The sequence below is a fragment of the Adiantum capillus-veneris genome, chromosome 1 (assembly GCF_014529385.1).
Source record: "Adiantum capillus-veneris isolate H3 chromosome 1, ASM1452938v2, whole genome shotgun sequence".
NCBI classification, from domain to species: domain Eukaryota; kingdom Viridiplantae; phylum Streptophyta; class Polypodiopsida; order Polypodiales; family Pteridaceae; genus Adiantum; species Adiantum capillus-veneris.
This window is the reverse complement of record NC_140931.1, coordinates 90023651-90039896: the sequence shown is the minus strand read 5'-3', so window position 1 is coordinate 90039896 and position 16246 is coordinate 90023651. Positions and strand designations below refer to the sequence as shown.

The following is a 16246-nucleotide window of genomic DNA, read 5'->3' as shown; positions in this document are numbered from 1 at the left end:
TCAACTACAATATTCCACCATGGGAGACAACAAAGAATGGTAATATACTTCTTTCCTTGCTTGTGCCAGGGAAGTACAAAGTGTCAAATATTGACGTCTACCTCCAGCCCCTCATCGAGGAGTTGGAGGAGTTATGGATAGGCATTCTTGTTGTCGATGTCTCATTGCAAAGGGGGGGAGAGAGGCCATTGTGAAGGGAATCCTTATGTGGACTATGCACGACTATCCTGGGCTTGGAGAGATTTTTGGTAACCCCCTTTCCTCTATCTCTCTCTCCCTCTTTCCCTATCTCCCTTTAGTTTACTTTAGTTCACTCATCTCTCTAATCATATGATATGTATGTAGGGTTTTCCACATCGGGACACAATGCATGTCCTACTTGCGGGCCATCGTTAGTGACGGAGAGGCCCGACTCCTTGCGCAAGGTAATCTATCCAAACAACCATCGTTTCTTACCCCAAGGGCATAACAAGCACAAGGCTCCAACAAATGGGAAGGCCCCTCTAAAGCTCACAATGGCAGATTGGCCAACCATTTGGGAAGAACACCACAACAATAATCCGGCTTCGTGTCCTCCACCAAAAGGTATGTCAAGGTATTCCATATTTTTAAGTCTTCCATATTGGAAGGACTTAAAAATACAACACCTCTTGGATCCCATGCACATATACAAGAATGTAGCCCAAACACTATGGGACCACATTATTGGCAAGAAGGACTCTTTGGGTGCAAGGGAGGATTTTAGGCTTTTAAAACATCTCCCCGCCTCTACTACTCCACGTCGTGCTCCAAATGGAAAGATTGTGCTTCCTAAAGCACCATGGATGCTAGCCAAAGAAGAATCAGACAAGGTGAAGGGTACCATTGCCTCTATACGCACACCAACAGGATACATGAGATCGCTAAAGGGAGCTTTCACAAAAGCAAAAAAGGGTGGAAGCGATCAATTGTATGGGTTGAAGTCCCATGATTGGTACAAGATGCTTCAGGTAATCTTCATACTCCCTATTCTACCTATAGTTTGTGTGTATGACTATTGCTCACTTTCCCTTGCCCTGATTTACATTGTAGTTCATTCTGCCGGTGAGTATGTGTTTATGTCGGGACAAGAAAGTCAGGGACGCTATTTTCAAACTAGGAGAGCTAGTAAGGTACACCACAAGACTCCACTCAACTACACCTGCTTTATGTACACAATAATTTCAACTAGCAGTTAGTGTATCCTTGTGTGTTTTCTTGCAGATTTGTGAGCTCCAAGGAAATCGAAATAGATGCTATCCATGTTGCTCAAACACTTGCAACAGAAATTGTGTGTGCCATTGAAGATGAATTTCCTCGATCGGTCGTAGAACCACCATGGATTGTGCCATCATGGGCAACTTTGACACAGACGGTGATGAAGCCAGGTACTGCGGAACTATTGAAAGGATACTAAAGGTTAATTTTAGAACCTTTCATACCTTCATCTTCGAGTGCACTTGTGGTTTGCAAATGTGTCTAGACGACATGGAATGGCCTCTACATGGTGGACTCTAGTGCGCATCACACAGAGAGGTATGATAATTTAGTTTTACCGCGATGTGATCAGGTGAGTGACATGTACCTTTTTATTCTTATTTGCTTGTAGCGTTAGTTATACCAATCACTTTGAGCTTCTATTTTATAGTTCATCTATATCCCAACGATCCACCAACCAAAACTTTGGTTCGTAATTACCGTAACACCTGGGGGGAGAACCATTTTTTCCACTAATGAAGTGGAGACTATCTTTGACCCTCTTCCACCTCCGACTTTGGATGAGATGGAAACAAAGGAGAGGGAGGTCGATGAATCAAGTCCGACGGCAGCAAGTTTTAGTGAGGATGAATGTCACGATGATGAAGATGATGAGATGGAGGATGACGAACTCGAAGATGATGAAGGCAGTGCATCCAGAAACGATAATTCCGTTTCTCTCTTTATTGATTTAGGAGCTATGGGCTTAGAATGGGATGATGCCTCATGTAGAGATCTTTTGGAAGATGATTCATAAACATTTTGCAGTTATGAAGTTTTTTGGTCGTGTAATCCATTCATCTCTCTCCCCCCCCTCTTCCCCTCTTTAGATTTGGGAATATGCTGAATTATGTTAATCAATTGACAGTGATTATTTTAGTTGTAACCAAATGTAATCTTATATCCCCTCCCTCCTCCCCCCCCCCCTCTCTCTTTCTCTCTCTCTCTCTCTCTCTCTCTGTTAACCCTCACGGCACACGGACACCCATCACCTACGATGGACGCGTATTATGTATTTGGTAGAGTCAGGTACCGGGCTTGTCGGACCAATAGGGAAAGGTAGAGTGATCGCCGATGAGAGGCGCACTTTAACTTGGACATTCAAGGGATTAGTTGGTTAAGCATGGGCGCCCAAGTGTGAATGGGGTGAGCTCCTATAAAAGCCAACTAAACCTAATTTTTACTCATTCTCTCATTTGTGCAATTGAAGAGTGCTCTTGCTCCATCTCCATCTTCTTCTTCTTCACCTCCTTGTGTGTGTGTGTGTGAGAGAGAGAGAGAGGGAGAGTGTGTGTGCGATCGAGCATTACGAAGGCACGACGGCGGCGAAGCGGTTGAGCGCGGCACGACTGCAGCTTCTTCTTCATCGCGGCGAGGAATCCACCACGAAGGCGAGCGTAGAGCGGTGAGTGACACACCCTTTGTTTTCTTGAGCTTGCTAGTTTAGGCTTGTTGTGTGCTTGGAGCCGTTTGTGGCTCGCATACGGTGTATTGGCAAGTCCCTTGCTTCGACAGTGCGGCAAGGAGCGCACATTTTTGGCGCCGCTGCCGGGGATATGCCCTACACTAAGCTCGGTTAGCACTTTACGCTTCCTTGTGGTGCAATTTGTATCATAGGAAAGGCAGGGAAGGAGTGTGTGGAGATTTCTGTTTTTTGCGTTTTCTGCATTTGCTGTCAAGTTTCAATTTCTGCTATTGTCTGCGTTTTTTTAATTTCTGCAATTTCTGCGTTTTCAAGTTCGGCGTTTTCAATTTCTGCAATTTTCTGCGTTTCTGTCAATTTTCTGCAATTTCTGCGTTTTTTCTGCAATTTCTGCAATTTCTGCGTTTTTTCTGCATTTCTGCGTTTTTCAATTTCTGTATTTTCTGCATCAACAAAAAAGGTTTAAAAAAAATTTTGAAAAAAAAAAGTTTTTTGAAAAAAAAAAAAATTGGAAAAAAAAATAAAATAAAATTTTAAAGGAAAAAAAATCGGAAATTAAAAACGCGAGTGAGCGGGCGGCGAGATTTTTCGAAAATAAAAAACGTGACTCTTAAAACGGACGGGTTGGTTTGTATAATGATAGATCGGGATCGGGATCATTTTCCCAAGCCCAAGCCCAAGCCCAAGCCCAAGCCCAAGCCCAAGTCCTCAGTCCTCTGATATATACTAGACTCACTCTTATATATATACCCTACTCCCTCAAGAGAGAATGAGAGCATGTGGGACAAGTCCTCCACTCTCCTCCTTTCTCTTCCCACTTGCACCCTTAGACTTTCTAGTTTAGGCCTAGTTCCTTACTGGAAATTGACAGTTTTAGGGATTCCGAGGGCATAGAGTGACCAAACGGAGGGCTGTAAAGCACGGCACGACCCTCTGACCGATACGCTCGTTTCGAGCTATCACACGGCCCATTCCACGACACGCTCTAAAAAATCTAGCAAAAAAACAAACAAAAAACACGCTAAAAACTAGTCACAAGGCCTCCTAGAGCAGCTTTTTGACACCTTAGGGTATCAAAAGCACATGCACTTACGCTCTGGGCGGGTGCTAGAACACGAGCATATTGAGAGTGCCTCTGTTCATACGGACACCCATTACCCATCCACGATAAGCTCTAGACCCTCAGCGGGGACACAAGGTAGCACCACCCAAGACCCTAAAATAGCCGCTAGTGATTCCTCCTCCGACTCAGAAATCATGGAAGCATACCCTAACCAAAACACTGAGAGAGAAGGCCATGCACCTCCCGAAGCTCCACAGCCTAGTACTAGTATGTTTAGCCGTTTCATGGAAACATTAGGTAGAGCTACTCGCTCGGAACCTGATGCAAATGAAGCACACGAAGAGGATGGGTTGGACTCTGACACACCTCTACGATACCCCATTGAGTTAAATAGTGCCTATGGAAAAGTGCTATATAACGCCTTATTGGACACGGGTGCTAAATACAATCTGTTATCCTATGGGGTGTGGTGTCAGTTAGGGAAGCCACCTCTATCTGAGAGTATTATCCAAGTCAAGGGTGTCAACAAGAAAAAAACTGCGGTTTTTGGAATCTGGCACACTTCTGTCAGTTATGACAATGGGGTGGTAGCTCAAGACTTTTTGGTCATGCCTACTGGAACTATGGAGGGTAATATAAACCTAGGCCGCACGTGGATGATAGCCACCAAATGCACTATTGATTGGGGGACTGGGGGTGTTACAACGCAAAAACCAACTCTTAGCCCTACCACTCAAGCCATAGTCCCTGAGATATTGCCCAAGGAAATAAAACCCAAGACATTGCATGTCCAGGAGGTTGAACCATACGTCCCCATAGCCCAACTCTCTAGAGCTTCAACTAATGTAGTTGAAAGAAAGCTTGAGACACACAAGAACCATCCTAATATAACAGAGAAAACATACAAGTGGGTCCCTAAAACCTCTGTAGTGAGCATGGTTGATGCAAAAAAACGGAAACCTAGTAAGAACCGTACCACTCACTCCAAGAAATGTAAAGAAACGCTGCGTTGGATTCCTAAACGACTATTGGAAGCCCAAGGCTACTATCAAGGAAATGATCAAATCTGGGTGCCAAAACGTGGATTGTGCTCTTACCTATCACCTGACCCAAGTGAGCCCAATCCCGTAGCTCCAAAACGAATCAATGATCGTGGAAAGAAAAAAATCACAGAATGCTACACACCTAGTCCAGAGCTAGTTTGGGTACCAAAGAAAGAACGATTTGTTCCACCTAGCTCAGGAAGGGGGGAGTCCCATGAAGATTCTAGCTCCTCATGTAATACATCCATAGAGGTAAAAGCTTCTACACAGCCTCCATCTATAGTAGTGGACCTCCATGAAGCTACAAAAGAATCCACACCTCCCAGTGTTCAAGAATCACCTAATGAACCACTTCAAGTTCAATCCTGGGAGAGTACCTTACCACCCTTGCAACTTGACGAGGCACCTAGGGTAATAGCAAACTACTGGCAAAAATCCTCACCTATTACCAACTGGAACAATTGGTTTCAAAGGGTGACAAGCTCATTTCAAACGGTATGATCTACCCAAGGAAGGGGGGAGTGTTTGCTGACAGTCATCATTCATTTGTTTCCCTCTCAACCTTTTTCCTGACCTCTCAATCTCCGATCTTAGGGAATGTATATATATAGCCTTATACTCGCAAAAAAACAAAAATAGTAAAGAGCAAGAGCGCCTAGCAATGAGAGAGCACCCTATCAGATCTTACATATAAGTCTAAATTCACCGTGTCAAGTCAAGCAACACACAAAAACAACTCTTATGTTTTAAAGGCCTAACCAAATCTATCTGTCTTGTCAGAAATGGCTACTTCACCAGAGGCATGCACTTCTATTTTTGATGAAAGGTACCCCTTGTCTTTTCAACAAGTGTTCTACGTATGCTACCCTATACTTTCTTGCGAATGGGATTTGATAGAGATCCTTGCATGTGAGAGAAATTTTGAGGAGTTAGAATGGCTGATACGTCTATGGCTAACTAGTGATCCCTACCCAGTAGCGAATGTGTCTCCAATGGCACATGCTTATTCTTTTGCACAAGATGAGTATCCACGCATCACGAGGTTCTTGATTAGCATGCTTGCACAAGAGGATGATGAAGAGGAACTAATAGAGACCGAGGAAGACTATGGCCTCACGGACAACGATTTTATTTATCTAGATGATGAGGATAGAGGTCTAGCCTTAGGGTGGCCACCCGGTTTATATAATATCCTCTTTCCTTGATTCTAAAAGGGGTGATAGATAGGTAGGTTAGGGGTCTAGATTGTGTTTTGAGTTTGTTTTTTAGGAGTTTTAATTTTTCCCACTGATGTGCCTCCTGGAGGTATTGTTTTTGTTTCCTAGTGTGTACAGGAACGTGTTGCTATTGATAGGATTGGACCTTCATGGAACCTTCAAATCAAGCGCGACCATCAACACAAACAGGTGTTTCTTGTCCATTAGCATTGCCCTTATCTTTTTTGCATCCATGTTTGTCTGCTTTGATTGTGATTGGTAGCATAATATTCAGCGCATTGGTTAGTATCAAACATTTAATTCAATGTAATGTTTTGTCATAATCACTTGTCTAGGTTTAAAAATCAAGCAGTCCGACTAAGCTAGTTTGACCAAGCTAGGTATTAGAGATCTTCTCTTAATACCATGGGGAATGCCTTCCTAATAAGCAATGGTTACTTAGGTTCTTAATCCGATTTAGGCAGCATTGTATGAAATGTACTAGGGCTTTCTAGTGGGCTTGACCCTATTGACCTTTAGCTTAAGTATTATAAAGGGAGTTTACTAATGTGATGAGCCTGGGGAGTGTATCAGTGTTATATGACCCCCCAAAGTTACAAAATTTAAATGCTGAAAATGATCAAACAAAAAATCAAAGTGCCACAATGTAAAATTTTAAGATGGAAGAGAAATCTCAGCTTGATTTGGTACTTCACTCACATGTATCGCCTATGGTACTAGAGCCCTAGAGGTTCCCAGTGTGGGCGCTTTTCCTTGAAAAGCAAAAAACCCAAGGCATACAAAATAAGCACACACATCATAATTGAATCACTGTGAAAAGACCTTGGGGGGTCAAAGAAAAAGTAATCAGCCAGGCGATGATTTCATGAGAAATTCCTTTTATGGTAGCTTAACTACAAGGTTTTCTAGATATAGCCTCTAGTCAGCCCTTGAACATGAATACTTGGCTCTCGCGATTAAACAACTTAATTGACCACAAAAAATTAAGAAGCTTACCCATGGTATTAATATTCGATCTCTAGTGCTTTCGACCGTCAAATTAGCGACCCCATACTTGTTTAATTTTCTACCTTTACATCTGTTTATGCATTTGATTACATTGCAATTTAATGTTCATTGCTAACAAATTGTTTGAAATTCTTTTACCAATCAATTTTTCTACCTAAAACTGCATATGCTTTTTAAGAGAATGCCATTACTGTGCCAATGTTGTTTGATTTTGCAGTGACTGAAGAAGGCTAAGGACATTCATCTCAAATGCTCTTCCACCTCGACGAACCAGCTTCAACTCAATAGCTTCCGAGGACGGAATCTACATCAGGAAGGGGGGCATGTTAACCCTCACGGCACACGGACACCCATCACCTACGATGGACGCGTATTATGTATTTGGTAGAGTCAGGTACCGGGCTTGTCGGACCAATAGGGAAAGGTAGAGTGATCGCCGATGAGAGGCGCACTTTAACTTGGACATTCAAGGGATTAGTTGGTTAAGCATGGGCGCCCAAGTGTGAATGGGGTGAGCTCCTATAAAAGCCAACTAAACCTAATTTTTACTCATTCTCTCATTTGTGCAATTGAAGAGTGCTCTTGCTCCATCTCCATCTTCTTCTTCTTCACCTCCTTGTGTGTGTGTGTGTGAGAGAGAGAGAGAGAGGGAGAGTGTGTGTGCGATCGAGCATTACGAAGGCACGACGGCGGCGAGGCGGCGAAGCTCAAGAAAACAAAGGGTGTGTCACTCACCGCTCTACGCTCGCCTTCGTGGTGGATTCCTCGCCGCGATGAAGAAGAAGCTGCAGTCGTGCCGCGCTCAACCGCTTCGCCGCCGTCGTGCCTTCGTAATGCTCGATCGCACACACACTCTCCCTCTCTCTCTCTCTCACACACACACACACAAGGAGGTGTAGAAGAAGAAGATGGAGATGGAGCAAGAGCACTCTTCAATTGCACAAATGAGAGAATGAGTAAAAATTAGGTTTAGTTGGCTTTTATAGGAGCTCACCCCATTCACACTTGGGCGCCCATGCTTAACCAACTAATCCCTTGAATGTCCAAGTTAAAGTGCGCCTCTCATCGGCGATCACTCTACCTTTCCCTATTGGTCCGACAAGCCCGGTACCTGACTCTACCAAATACATAATACGCGTCCATCGTAGGTGATGGGTGTCCGTGTGCCGTGAGGGTTAACACTCTCTCTCTCTCAAATTTGAAAATTTTATACAATATTCTTTAATTTTTATTGAGAGGAGGGAAACACCAAAATTTGAAGGGGAGGGGGGTTAATCCAGAATTTGAAAGTTTAGGCACTAAATCTAGCTGTCGGATATAACAACAGTAATTTATTCGGTAATAACATTGGTAATATACGCGATAATAACAGGGGATATAGTCGCGGTAATATTTTAAACACAACCCCCCCCCTCCACTCTCTTGTTTCTTTACTTGAATTTGCACCTTCTCTCTACAAAACGCTGTAAAACAGCACAGTAAACACTTGGAGATTTTTATAGTGAGAGAGCTTTAGCATTGCAAAAAATATGAATCCTTTAGGGGCCCTTTTAAATTAAGGTTAATCAGAGACCATCCATTGAGAGTGGTGGACACACTCTATGCCCTCAAAAAAGTAGGGGGACAAAGTTGTCTTACACTTCTTAATAGCCTCTTACCTACTGAGAAGATTGTGTGTGTGTGTGTGTGGGGGCGGGGGGGAATGGGCCACCTGGAACCTCCAACTTCCCTCCTTTTTTATTCGGTTTTTGACAAAATCTCAAAATTTTGAAAATTTTCAAAACTCAAATCTAATCTTCGTAAAACCCCCATAAGCCCAAGAGCAAACTCTACTATTTGGAATTGCCAAACATGTTGCTACATGGATCGCAATCCATGTACCTTGATGACAAAAACATGACATAAGTAGACCACAGGCTGGAGGGGGCAAAGGGATAACTGACCATGCAAGATAGACACAAAGCTTAAAATCATTAAAACCAAGTGATTTGATATTTCTAGTCTGCAAAGCGTCATTTTTTATTTAACCAAGGCTAAAATGGTCTTACTTCCAAAAAGCACTATAGAATAGGACTGGGAAGGGAACATTAAGCTAACCCACTAACCAGAGTAGCATTTGGAACTTCCAATGACTTTATTCAAAAGCAGTACAAAGAAAAAGGGAATAAGATATGTTGTAAAACCTAAAGGTCAAGAGAAGCAACACTAAAGGTCTAAATAGTGGTAAAACAAAGAAAAGGGATACCTATAAGATTGTGAAATTTTCCTGCATCAATTTCTCATTTCAGTTGAATCCAGAAAATGATGAAATTGGGTTGGGAGTTGGGAAACACAGTGGTTCTCATGCATAAATCATCACGAATCAATGAACTATCATATATTAGTGAAGAAAAATTGAGTAAACTTAGGAAAAACAAGGCCAAAGTTGGAAAAAATTCACCAGTGTGCTACGATGACCTATAGAAACATATGTGAAAAAGGTGCTTCAATACCCCCATAAACATTTTTTGACCTCCAAAAGTCAAAACGTGCACCCAAAAACCCTAAAATTCAAAATTTTTCAAAAACTTTTGAAAATCATTTTTTACTATCCAAAGCCCCCCCAAAACTATTCCTTAGCCAAAAAGTGATTTTCTCTCTCTATAACCCCTTTTCGAACCCCTCCTTGGTTGTAACCAACACACTCACCCTCTACTTCAACACACTCTCTCTCTACCATCTCCATTCCTGCCCCGCAAGGAACCTCCTCTCTCCTCCCCTCCCACCTCCCATTGCCACACCAAGAAAGGGTTATCCACCTTCTCCTATCTCGATTGCCACAACACTCCTCCCCCCTGTCACTACCACCTCCCATTGGCACATTAAGCAAAGTCATTCACTTTCTCCCACCTACATTGTAGCAACAAGCAAGGGCCTCCTCGTCCTAATTTTCTTTGTTCACCCATGGTCAGCTCTACTCCGCAAAGGCGGCCAAAGGATGAGGTCACAACACTTGCATGCCACAACACAAGAGGTATAGATGATGAGTGGGTGCCACAAGAGTTCACCACCACAGGTGCTTGGGTATACATGCAACCATTTGCTATTGGCCCTCACCGTGTGCGAAATCGTAAAAACTTGAATCATCATTGGAAAGGAAAGCTCCTTGGATTCAAGAATCGCGAAGACAAGGGAACTGTAGCCATTGTGCAATATGTTTTCTCATTGTCAAGCATGCAATTGCAACAACCAGCTCGATTTTCAACACATCATGTTTTGAAAATACAAAGCTAGGTGTGAAATCACAGTGGAATGTTCTTATGGATTCATACTTAAGATTTTCCAGGCATTTGTAGTCATATTTTCTTCCACATTGGTGGAGTAGCAGCCACTCAATAGCCTCTTTGGCACATTCAATGCTATACATGCGGATATTGGAGCAACAATTTTTCACTTCTTTGCCCAACCAAACTGGTTCAAAGAAGGATTTTCTTCTATTCTCACTCCTATATTGTGCCTACTTCCACAAGGGTTTGGAAAGTTTGAACCCATCAAAGTATCTTCCTTATTAAGTATGGAGTGGCCACAACCAAGAGGCCAAATTTTTAATCGGTAGCATCTTTCAAGCAAAAGATGATAATAGATGTCCAAAACTCTTTGAAATATTCTAAAGCTTCTAGGTATGTGGGCTTGAGTTGGTGTTTACCTATTCATTGTTTCATGTATATCTTTAAAGAGTTTGAATTTGTGGAGACTACCACAATGCTTGTATGTAAAGATGTGCATTATGAGGATTTAGGGAGGCTTTTAGAAGAGGACTGGGGTTTTGTGGAGGGCATGCACAATGGGAATAGGTACCGTTGTAAGGTTGGAGCTTCAGGTATTGGGATGCGCTATTTAAAATTTCACACCTCCTTGTACATATGATTTCACTATGAGCGTTGGATGCGCAAGCTTGGAGTGTGGACTCCCTTAGAGAGTGTAAATGGCACTATTGCAAGCTTTGACATTGCAGTGAGGATGCCAATGATGCTTTGGAAGATGTCCAAGTGAGAAAGCATTGGATTCTCAGTAATGTGCGAGAACATTTGTCTATTATGGGTTTTGAGGACCTTCAACAAGCACAATTTTGTTTACAAGGTCACAAGGTGTAAATCCTTCCACCAAATTTTCACTCCATCAAAGTTTAACAATCATTGGATACTTATTGTAATGAATGTCCACAGATTGGGAAGAGAATGGAAGACAAAATGAAGGTCAATGAGCATTGGGGCATGGCATGGATGGAACTATGCTATTGCTCTTATAGATTTGTAACTCTTGCAATTTTGGAAACAATCCCCTTTGTAATCAATATGATTTTCTTCGGCAAATTAAAGACTTTAAATATAAATTTTCACTCTACAATGGCCGTTTTATAACTTTTTTTATAATGCCTAGATATGGATGCCTCCATAGCCTCTGCATGTGTACCAACATCCACCCCTTTGTCATGCTTCATCCTCTTCCGTGAGGACAATAACTACAAGGGGAAGTTGGATCTCCAAACCTTCTTTACTCGTCTCCCTAACCTTGATGCCATAGTTTCCCTCCACATGGATGCATTTGCCGAGATTTCAACATTCATGGAGGAGCACATCATAAAATATTCCGTATCTATCTCCCCACATGCAGGGATCTAGGTGCCTTGCGATCTCTTACGCTACATACACAAAGGTGATCGCCCATGAGACAACTCTAAGAAATTGCCACCAACGCAGGACATTTCTTGGATGAGCAAGCCCCATGGGTGCCATCCCTCAAGAAGCGCAAGTTAAGGGTGGAGTACCTTTTTCAATTGGCAACATTCATCTTCTTTGTGAGTGAGGAACCTGATTTAGAGGAGCTCCCGCCTACCACACCTTCAAGTTGGGTCCTTTAACAAAGGACGCCAAGGAGTAGGAGGGTGTCCCCATGAACCCTGCAGCAAAAGGCCAGGCACTTCAGCTCGAGTATCCCAGGGGGCTCGAGGAGGTGGTTGAGAAATCCATCGTTGTGGTGGCTGGCACTAGTGACACTCTGGTGGATGCACCCCAACGGATGAGGGAGGTAGAATCATCCGCTTCGCCTCAGTGGTAGTGGATAAGGAGGAGTATGTCTTTATGCATGACTTGGAGAAATCATTTGGTCTGCGCATGGATGAGTGCCTAAGAGTGCTATGCACCAACATCCAATTTCCCTTAGACAATGCACCAAATGCCCTTGAAAGCAAGCTATTGCCACTTGGAGACTCTGTTACTGACACTATTGCAGTTACGTGTGCGGAGGTCCTGGTAGAAGAGCAATTGCACGTGGATGAGGAAGAATTTCAGGCCACGCAAGCCATGGTTGTGGCCACTAGGATGCCTACTCCACTGCAGAACCCCCCCTCTAATGATCCAAAGCTCGTGGATGTGATGAAATCAAGCAGCGACTTGGGTGGAAAGGGAAATAAGGAGGAGGAGGACAAGGAGCAGGAGGTAAACTCTATCCTAATTTCCATGTTGTTTTTATTGCCCTTCGTTTTCTTTTTCTTACCGTTGACTGGCTTGTGACAGGACGTCCTGGAGGTTGATGAGTTTGTAGCAAGGACGGGTAGCAGGATGGTCTGTGGACCTCAGTCTTCTCTTGCACATTACATAGGACAACCCCCCTTGGTGATGTTGCCATTATACACAATGAATTCACTCCCCAAGGCCATTTCATGACATGGTCGTTGAAAGCTCTGAGCAAGGTTTTGTGTTTGTGCACCATTGCTCAAAGTGCACATTTTGTGTTCCTAGTGCGTAGATCCCTTGTATGCGCAGCATTTGGCAATAGATTCTATGGAAAAGTGCTTGCCCATATAGGGATACACGCTTCTGTTGGCTCAACTGACCTCAGGCAATAGAGCACTCCCTCTTGGCCGGGGAGTTGCCTTACACGCAAGAGAGGCGCCAAGAAATGGAAAAGAAAATTATGAGCTCCTCATATATATTATGTAAATTCAACTTTTCAAAATTAATAAAATATATTTTGAATTGCCTCTCTATCTTGTACATTCTTTTCAATGTGATCTCTCAATCTTGTAAATTTACTGAAATTAGTGTTGTATTTTAATAAGCGGTGTCCTTTTGCCTTTAAGCAACAACTCAGTATAAGTGGGACCACTGCCAAGGGGGTGGGAATGGGTTGCTTGGGTTGAAATAATGCTTGGGGATTTGAATGGAAGCTGCACTTGTGCTTTTCTAGTATTTAGAGCTACAGACCAGCCCAGATAGGGCCACAAGGGGGTTTTACATAGTGTTGCTACATAAACACTTGATTTCATAGACTATCTCACCATTTTTGGGGTCTTGGAGTGCAAACAAGGTCAAAAACTTCCAAAAACGGGGTGGCCACAAGGGCGTGCAGATGGGCCAGACAAGGGTCTTGGCTTGCCTATCTGCACGCCCTTGTGGCCACCCCCTTTTTGGCATTTTTTTTTTACCTTGTTTTCACTCTAGGACCCTAGAAATGGTGAGAGAAAGCTTAAATTTAAATGTATTAATGCACATTATCACTCCCTTTCACCTAACTTAATACATTAAGAAGCCAAAAGGAAAACCATTTTGGGGACAATATGAAAATTTTATGAGTGAAAAGAAGTGGAATTTATATTGTCATGTTGCATAAACATTGCTTTCACTAAATAGTAACATTTGTTGGTATCCTAGAGGGCATACAAGGCGAGATAAGGCCAAAAAGGGGGTGGCAACAAGGGCGCACAGATAGGCTAAGCAGAACTTCTATTTGACCCATTTCCGCACCCCTTGTGGCCACCCCCTTTTTGGATTTACTTGGCCTTGTATGCCCTCAAGGACATCAAAAAATGTTGATATTTGGTTTAAATTTAAATGTTTACGCACAGAATCACTTAGCTTAAAACACATGAAGAATCAAAAAAGGCAAATGAATTTGGAGACAGTCGACACAAAACTGTTAATCATTTTTTCATTGCAAAATTATCTGAGTATAAAAAGAAGGGTGTGCAATACAAAAAGGGAAGTGTAACTTCGGCTAATGCTCGAAGTCTCGCCACAATCGACATGCAAGCTGCATGTCCTTTGGTTGTATTGTCACTCTCTTTGCATGTATGGCGCATAGGTTGGTATCTTCTAACACAGAGATGTTGTGGGCCTCTGCACTTCTTGAATAGCCTCTAGTGCCATTGCTTGCATTCTATATTGATTCCCATAGCTTTAGAGCACCTCCTTCACTGTGCAAGCAAAGGGGGCTCATCGAATTAGAATCTCTGTAGTCTTCTGGTAGTGTCAGATCTATACAAATGCCTTGCTATTTTACGACCCCGTTGAGGTTGTCTAGGGGGCACTTGCATGTTTGTTGGTGGGTGATGTTTGGGATTTATGTATATTTACATGCTTTGGCGCTGGATCTGTCGCCTCTTCTGAGTCATACTCTCCCCTTGCCTCCCGATCTTGTGTTGTGGGGAGAGCTCCTTGGCCATGTGGCAGAGTCTTCCCCCCCATTGGCACCCGATGTGTGTGTGGTATCTGAGCACGCTGCCAAGTGGCTCTGTCTTTAATTCAGTATCTGTATAGACAACCCGAGCTCTGGATGGTCCTACTTGTGATGGTGGTGCGACGGCTCCTCCCTGTCAAACTTTGATGTTTGACGGCCCTCCTCTTCTCGCCAGCACTTGACACGTTGCTTAACTCTACGTCAAGGTGTTTGATGTTGTTAAAGAATCTTCAACCCTCGATGACTCCTGGGCCTGACTACCATGCCCATTGCTTGAAGAGTGCCTAGAACGGCCATGTGTTCGTGACCATTTTCTTGTGCCTTTAAGACACACCAGCTTCTCACATCCTTGGAGGATGTTTCTAATGACATGTGGATGCTCTTTGGCAGTTTGTTTGGTCCAGGCCATTGGGTATGGTAAGATCTCACCTGTGCTGAAGAAATAAGCAGTTTATGAGTGAATCCAATGTTTATAAGGACCCATTTGAAAAGAGCCCAATTTAAAAGGGTTCTATTCACACTAATTTTTACAAAAAACTATTAGTTTTTAAAAGGATGCACCAAACTTTATTAGAAAAATATGTAAAGAAGAGTTGGACCATGCATTCACGTGTAGTCACTCACAGAGAATCCACTTTGACCCTTGTCGCACTCTGCATTGGCGCCATGCAGCAGGCTTGGCGGGGCCTTGCAACATTCACCACTTGTTGTTGTGCTCTTGAAAACTCAATTTACGCACTTCCCTAGCAATCTTAGATTATCGTGCACACTCCATTGTGAGCTTATGAGCAAATGTTGTGCCAAAAAACCAGTTGAACATCTCCTCTAAATAATTGGATTGCACCATTCCACCACCATGTCGAGTATTTTTGAAGTACACCCCCCTTGCTCGATAATCAGACTTCTCCATGCCTTGAGTGCTAAAAATCTCAAGCGAACCATATTTGTGCATAAAAAATGCACAATGCGCAAACAAGATATATTGTTCACATGAAAAAACGATGCACATTGTTTAATGAAACAATTTTTTGTAATAAGTTCACCACGTTACATGGCTTACCATGTAATGTGTGAAGTTATTTCACCCTAAGAAAGGGTGAAGACCTTGGTGAAATCCGCCAAGGCTTCTTGAAATGATTGGTGTTGTTCTTCTGTTGTGCTGGTAAGGCCCATAATCTTGACCATTTTATCAAAAGTTGGCCAAACTTGCTTGCGCTTGTTTGTAAGATTTCCATTTGAATCATTGTCAGTAGTAGCTTTGTATAATTCATTCCAGAGTCTCCAAAGGTTACCTGCCTTGTGGTTGGAACTGCTTTGAGCATCATATCGACTTGTCTCTCCTTGGGTTACTTTCTTCAAAAAGTGTCTGGCCTTTTGTCCACTCATTGACACTTGTTGGGAAATTTCATGGGCATCCCCTGTGTTCTTTTCAGCAATGATTGACACATTCCCACCGTGATAGCCAATGGAATTCAAGAGTGTCTCCACCCTTTCGATCGCTTCTTGAGACTTTTCTAATGGCTTTATTGTGAAATCATATAGTCAATGTGGAGCTTCAATAGCCTATAAATGTGGAGCTTCAATAGCCTATAAAAAATGGAATTCAAGAGTGTCTCCACCCTTTTGATCACTTCTTGGGACTTTTCTAATGGCTTTATTGTGAAATCATATAGTCAATGTGGAGCTTCAATAGCCTATAAATGTGGAGCTTCAATAGCCT

The 16246-nt window shown here is 42.8% G+C and overlaps 1 pseudogene; it reads left to right on the top strand.

Moving 5' to 3' along the window:
• Positions 1-335: 335 nt before the first annotated feature.
• LOC147465168 (uncharacterized) lies at positions 336-1138 on the top strand (annotated as a pseudogene).
• The last annotated feature ends 15108 nt before the right edge of the window (positions 1139-16246 follow it).